Below are 7,465 nucleotides of genomic sequence, written 5' to 3' on the forward strand. Positions count from 1 at the left end.
CTCTTTTAATTAAATTTGGTTTTTCAAGTAAATAATATTATTATTCGTTGTTGTTATAAGATTTTTATATTTGGTTGTAATACTCACATACTCATGTATGAAAAGTGAACCACGGAAGGTGTATAATGTAGACGTTAGCTTTATCTGCATTTTATATAACCATTAGAGAACCGATAGTTGAGATATATGAAAATTTTGAACATAATTCAGTAAAGGGGTCACAATCATAAGAAGTACCAGCTACGAAGCAACACTACCAAAAAAATGTTATTTTCTAGCGAAATTAAATCCGATGCAATAGTTCTGTCACAAAAAATGGTTTTTGTTACGTTTTTTGTCAGAACAAAATTTTTTTTGTTTTCGTCAATATTTTTTCTTATTAATAGTTTCTCCCTAAATTAATTTAAAAAATAATAGAAATAATTAAAAAATAATAAATTTTTAAAAGCGTTTAACACTTTCCAAATTATAGACAAATAAAAGTTGAACATTTTAACACTTTCCAAATATACAAATAAATACGTATATAGTAACATGTGTCTTAACACTTAAAAAACCGATTCCATTTCCATTTTTCCCAAATCTAAAATCGCTTCCCGATTTGCACCGGAAAGCTCGCCGATACTCCGTCCTTTGCCAAATCCTAACCTAGGTAGTCAATTTTTTCTGTTGGCGCTTGGAGGAAGTTGAAAAACCAACTGGGCACACCAAATCAGGAAATACTTCTCCCGTTGTCTCAGATGATTAACTCTTGCTAGCGGTCACGCCCGTCCCCCCTTCCTTCGCCGCCGACGATGAGCGCCGGTCACCTTCCCCAATTCCCGGTGAGAAGGTTAATGTTTCTAGGTTTCTTTTACCATCTTTCTAATATTAGGATGTGTATTGTGTATGTTATGGCATAGGTGAAAAATAATGTCATGAAAGAGAAAGAAGCGTGTCATATTAATAAAGCGTGAGTCGTGTAATTACGTTTCTTAGCATGTAATTGCAGTATAAATAGCATATTGTACTTGAAAGGAAGGGAATAAGAAGAAAAACCGCCAAAATTACCTTTTTTCTTTATTTCCTTTTTTCCTCTTTCAATCTCTTTGCGCTTTGTCCGCCATTGCTGAAGGCGTGACAATTTGGTATCAGAGCAGGTTTTTTTTGTTGCTCCTTTGATGCTCCTATGATGACACGATCTCAATCATATCGGTTGGATACTCTGGAACAACAAGTGACAGAAGTTATGGATGGGCAAACTCCTATAGTCCAAGGCCAAATTCAAATGGAAGCTAGACTTGAATTTAAGATAAATGCGAAGTTGGAGAGTCTAGGAGATATGTTGAAGACTAAATTTGTGAATTTCATGAAGGAACAACAAGCTGGACCTTCAACCAAAGGTAAGGAACCTTTGGATCCTTCTTCTGCACATATAGCTTTTGACTCTGCTGCTAAGCCTAGGGAAGGAAGAGAAATATTGTCTCTTATTCCTATGACTAGGTTGAACGAGTCAAACCATGCTTTACACAATAATAAATTGTGATTAGAGTTTCCAAAATTTAATAGGGATAATCCCAGGCTCTGGCTTAGAAAATGCACTAGGTATTTTGCTTATAATCTAGTGTCCGATTATGATAAACTCAGCCTCGTTGCTATGAAGTTAGAAGGAGCATCTGATAGATGGTTTGTGGACTATGAAAACATTATTCTATCATGGCCTGAATTCTCTGGATTAGTAATGGAAAGGTTTCTAAATCCGGTTGGAGGGAGTTTAGTTGCTCAGTTCAATAAATTCAGGGAAAATACCACTATGCAGAATTATATCAGGAGTTTGAAAAAATGAGAGCCTTACTAAAAGAGGATAATAAAGCTTTGAAAGAAAAATATTTTGTGGAAAGTTTTATTGGTGGATTGAAGAAGATTGGGAAGTTTGTGACTATGCGGAAACCTATTACTTTGAGAAATGCTATTCAATTGGCCATCCAAAATGAGGATATAGTCAATCTCCTTACTAAGGGACAAAGAGGACTGAACAGAAGTGGCAATCCTCAACCAAAAGTGTCAACAATTAAGAATAGTTCCGATGTTGCTAAGCCAAAGTTACCTCCTATTAGGAGGTTGTCTCCTGAAGAAATGAAGGCTAGAAGAGAAAAAAAAATTGTGCTTCAATTGTGATGAGGTGTTTCATATAGGACACAAGTGCAAAAGAGTATGCTTGATCATGGGAGAAGAAAGTGGGGAGGCTCACAGTGGGACTTTTGAGTTGGGAGAAGGCCAACAAGGGTTGGAGGAACCCCAACTCTCTTTGAATGCTATGGCTGGTCAAGTTCCTTCTAACACCATTAAGTTGTTAGGAAAGTCTAATAACTGTGAGTTAGTCATCTTGCTGGACTAAGGCAGCACTCACACTTTTTTGGACCAAAAAATAGCTTTAAAGTTGGGGTGTACAGTGTAGTTTAGTGATCATTAGTTAATAACCATTGCAGCTGGGAATAAAGTTGAATGCAAATCTAAATGCCCTATGTTTGCTTGGGAAATGGGAGGTCACACGTTTAGTGCCCCTGTGAGATTGTTGAAGTTAAGGGGTTGCGACATGGTTATTGGGGTAGACTTGCTAAGTCAATTTGGAAAGGTGACTTTGGATTTTTCAGAGCACACTGTTCAGTTTTGCTTTAAAGGGATGATGATTAAACTTCAAGGAATTCATCCTGGGATTGCATTAAGTACGCTAACTGTGACTCAATTTAGTAAAGAGCTTGAAATGGAAGGCACTAGGGGCTTCTTATGCCTTATATCTTGACAAACAAAAGATGAGACATTTGTTTCTCATCCAGAAATTGAGTCATTGCTCCAGGAGTTTAAGCACCTGTTTGAAGACCCCACTAGTTTACCCCCTAAGAGGAACATGGATCATAGAATCCCCACCAAGCCCAATATAGGACCTATTAAGCAGCATGCTTATAGGTATCCTATGCTTCAAATGAGAGAAATTGAGAAATTGGTGAATGAAATGTTGCAAAAAAGGATTATTCGACCTAGTAGCAGCCCATATTCCTCACCTGTGCTACTAGTTAAAAAGAAGTGTGGCTCATGGAGGTTTTGTATTGATTACCGAAAGCTCAATGCAGCTACAATAAAAGATAGCTTTCCTATCCCCTTGGTGGAGGATTTATTGGATGAGCTACGTGGAGCAACTATCTTTTCGAAAGTAGATTTAAGGGTTGGCTATCATCAAATCATAATGCATGAAGAGGGTATACCTAAGACAACATTTGTAACTGCCTCGAGACTGTATGACTTCATTGTGAATCAGATTTTTAAGTCTCACAAATGCACCAACCACCTTTCAAGCAGTCATGAATCAGATTTTTAAGTCTCATTTGAAAGATTTTATCCTGGTTTCCTTTGATGACATACTCATTTACAGCTTAAACATGGCTGAACATTTGAAACACTTAAGAGAAGTGTTCAATATTCTGTCCCAGCACACCTTGTTTGCCAAAAAATCAAAGTGCAGCTTTGGCAATGTGGAGGTTGAGTACTTGGGGCACATAATAGGGGGTGGGAGAATACAGATGGATAAGTCTAAGATCCAAGCAATGTTAGATTGGCCAACTCCATCTAATGTTAAGGCATTAAGATGGTTCTTGGGCCTCACTGGATACTACAGGAAGTTTATTCAACATTATGGCGTGATTGCTAGGGCCTTAACTGATCTAACAAGAAAGGGCAAGTTTGTGTGGTCTTTAGAGGCTGAAGCTGCCTTCCAGCGGCTTAAAAATGCAATGGTAGAGCTCTAGTTTTAGCCTTACTTGATTTCACCAAACCTTTTGTTGTGGAGACCAATGCATCTTACAAGGGTTTGGGGGCTGTTCTTATGCAGGACCAGCATCCTTTGGCTTTCTTAAGCAAAGCCTTAGGTCTTAAGAATTTGGGGTTATCAATATATGAGAAGGAATTCTTGGTCATAATATTGGTTGTGGAGAAGTGAAGGTCTTATTTGCTTCTATTCCATTCATTAGAACAGATCAGAAGAGCCTGAGATATTTGCTAGAACAGAAAATCTCAACACCATTTGACTAATACTTAGAAATCAAAGAAATATGATAAATCAAAACAAGTCTAATCTCTCAAATTCATACCAATTTGTTTTTCACTCCTAGATTAGAAAAGTAAACTACTTGCTAATCATAGGAGGAAGAACAAAGAAAACAAAGATAAACATCACCTGAGAATGATGTTGGTAGGGATAGAGATGGGGCCTTTGATGAGTTTTAAATTATTTTATTTTTGATTTGGATTGCGTAGTTGTGGGTTGTGAAGGTTTGGTAGGTGTCATGGTTCTTGCTGACCGTGGTTTATGTTGTAATGAATTTGAAAAAATGTTAGCAAAATACTAGGTTTGTGACGACTCATTGTTCTCAAATTTTGTACATAACATGATTTTGTGGTCTCTAAATAACAAACATACTAATAAGTTAATTGTTTATCGGTTCTATTAGAAGCAATGGCACAATAGTTTGTTTATGTTGCAAAGGCAGAAATAGTAACAAGTCTATTAACATCTATTTGACATCCCCCAAAAATATATTAAAAATAATTTTACATTACTAAAAAGTGGACAAAATACTTATTCTTATTTTTCGATTTGTTAAATTTGAATTAAACTTTCCGTTGAATAAGTTCTAGAATTTAGGAAGTAAGTTATTTTCTCGTTAGTTAGCCCTATTATTGTGTTAGCGGATTAGAAAATAGTTTTTTTAAGTTTGGATATGTATTAGACGTATTTCTTATAGCAGTTTAATGAGATTCTAGCATTCGTGCATTCAATCTCTCTTTTCATAACAACACTTGGATTGTTTTTAGTTGGCATATACTCCAGCTCAGTAAGGATCGGCTTCTAATTTTTAAATACATTCAATGTGGGTTCGATTCTTTTCTTGATAAATTTATGATTGTCAACTCTTTTTTATTTTATTATAGACTTGTTGTTGCTTTGGCCTGATGTGGTTTCAACTGTGATTACTATTGGTTGAATTGTGTGTCAAGATGGTGTGAAATCTGGTATAGTATGCGACCAGTTCAATTACTCTTACTTTGGTGATTTGTTTAATATTAGTTTGGGAGGAATTCTTTATATTGATTCAATTGTGCTTGCATCACTAAAATTAGAATTGTAAGTCTAATTTTGGATTAAAGTGGCTAAGTTTGGTTGTAATTGTGAAAGAGCTCTTGTGAGCTTCATTAGATGTGTATATATATATATATATATATATTTATTACTTGGCATTTTCTTTATAATAAGTGTGTTGAGAGGTTTTTTTTTTTTTTTTTTTTTTTTTTTAAGTTTGACCTTTCATTTGCTTACTTTTACTTGCCAATTTTTCAGGGAGTTGAGGTGATATTGATGTGCTTGATGCTATGATGCCAGAGAAGTTTTCTTGTATGTATTATTTAATATTTTGACATAATGCTTTGCTTTTTTGGTGCTCGTGAACTAGATTTCGATGTCGATATATTGGTTTCTATAGTAATCTTGTTTGTGATAATAGTAAAATTAAACTATAATATGCCTAACAATTGACCTGTGCTTCAGTTGCTATGCTTTGAGGAATAATGTGACATTGGTGTAATTAAGGACCGTCTTAGTTGCTGCTCTACATGGCACATTCAGCTAAAGTCTTTTTTTTTTCTTTTTTTTTTTTTTTTTTTTTTGACTAAAATGACTATTTGGCTGTTGTTTTCATTTTATTTGGAAGAATTAAAATATGCTAATATTCTATTGCTTGGTTTGTTTTCTTTCACTTTTTGATCTTGCTACAAACAAAAAGCCTTGGTGAGATACCGCTGTGAGAATACTGCAGTGGAGGTTTGAAAGTTGTTGGACGACATTCTAAAAGAATCCTCCTATGTCTAAGGCTAGTAACAAGTTATCAATACCTTCTTTATAGGTTCTGTGTAGTGGAATAGAGAAAAGGCATCCAAAATTTTAGTACGGGAATCTCAAATTTGGAAATTGGTAGTAAAGCAACTACCTGGTGTAATGATCGTTGCAATCATTCTCTAGAGATTCTCCAGTTAAGGAAATTATTGTTTAGGTGTAAATATCTACTGTTTTTTCTTCAATATTTCTCTTTTTTCAGTAATATTGTGTTATAAACAATGTTGGCCCTACTTATATAGTAAAATGCTTTGTTATTATAGGTTTTCTACTTGTGTCAATGACTGCTACATGTTTGGGACATGTTTTGATATGACTACTGAGTTATAGAAATTAGTGATTATGTTGGTTGATTTATGTTGTGAAAAATTGAATGTGGTGTTTGATTTATGTCTTTAAAATACTATAAATTTAGCTTTGTTCGATGTTTCATTATTTATGGAGTTCAATCCCATGTTGATGATTATTTTGAATGAATTGCATTGCTGATTTTGTTGGAATCACACGAAATTTGTTGATAATTACAGAGTTGTTTTTACTATGATAAAAGGAAATTAATTATACAAGTTGTTACAATGTTCTAGTTAAGGATTAGTAAATGCATGATTAACCAACTGCGTAGTGCACACTTAGATTCCTTTTGATTTTACAAGTCGATCTCATTGAGTGGACTTAAAATGATGTATATGATTAATCTTTGAAGGTTTTATTTTTTTGTACTAGTTTATTCATTTTGCAGATAGATTTTTTTTATATTTAACTTATTCATTGTAGCTGGTTCGCCGCATCGGAGTGTCTCCCCCTTACTTCATCGTTGCATGAGCATCTTCTTACCATGTATATGCTTAGATATGGACTGATGTCTTACTACATTGATCATTTTGCATACAAGTACGTATTTTTAGCTTGTTTGCCTTTTATGCAGTACTTTCAGGATAGTTGACACTATTGTTGGTGTAACTGTATTTGGAATACCTTAGAACATGGTTGGATCGGTCTCATTTTGTAAGTTTTATGATGAATTTCGGATTTAATATGGAAAAAATATGATGTATGTTATTTGTCACGAAATTGATGCGGTTACAAACACTATAGCAATTGCATCATCTTTAGACTGTTACAAAAAATTAACAAGCGGTATATTATTTGCTGCAAAATTATCTCGTTACAAAAATCATTACAAAAAGATATTGCAACTATTAGAAAATATTTGCAACGCATCATTTGTTACGGCTATGTTTCGTTACAAAAACGAATTCTAATTTTTGTTGTGTCCAAGAAACTGTAACGAAAATTCTATCCACGCGCATTAACCACAATTCTTTTGTTATGACATTTGTTGCAAATTCGTCACAAATAATTTTTTGTCACAAAAATACAAGCATTCGTAACAACTTTAAATCCGCTAGAAATAATCATTTTTTTTGTAGTGCAATTTTTTCACTTATATATATACATATGTTATAACATGTAATTTAATGGAGTTGAATAGTGTGACTTATCAGCTTCTTTCCAAAAGCTCAATTTTATTGTAATGAAATA

The 7,465-nt window shown here is 34.2% G+C and overlaps 1 long non-coding RNA gene across 1 annotated transcript; it reads left to right on the top strand.

The window, feature by feature from the left end:
• The first annotated feature begins 567 nt into the window (after nt 1-567).
• LOC127254842 (uncharacterized) lies at nt 568-6,957 on the top strand. Its single transcript, XR_007839515.1, has 3 exons — nt 568-824; nt 5,372-5,425; nt 6,698-6,957. It is a non-coding gene; the product is annotated as an uncharacterized LOC127254842 (long non-coding RNA).
• Nucleotides 6,958-7,465: the final 508 nt, after the last annotated feature.

Source organism: Andrographis paniculata, unplaced genomic scaffold (assembly GCF_009805555.1).
Source record: "Andrographis paniculata isolate CXL003 unplaced genomic scaffold, ASM980555v1 Contig52END, whole genome shotgun sequence".
NCBI classification, from domain to species: domain Eukaryota; kingdom Viridiplantae; phylum Streptophyta; class Magnoliopsida; order Lamiales; family Acanthaceae; genus Andrographis; species Andrographis paniculata.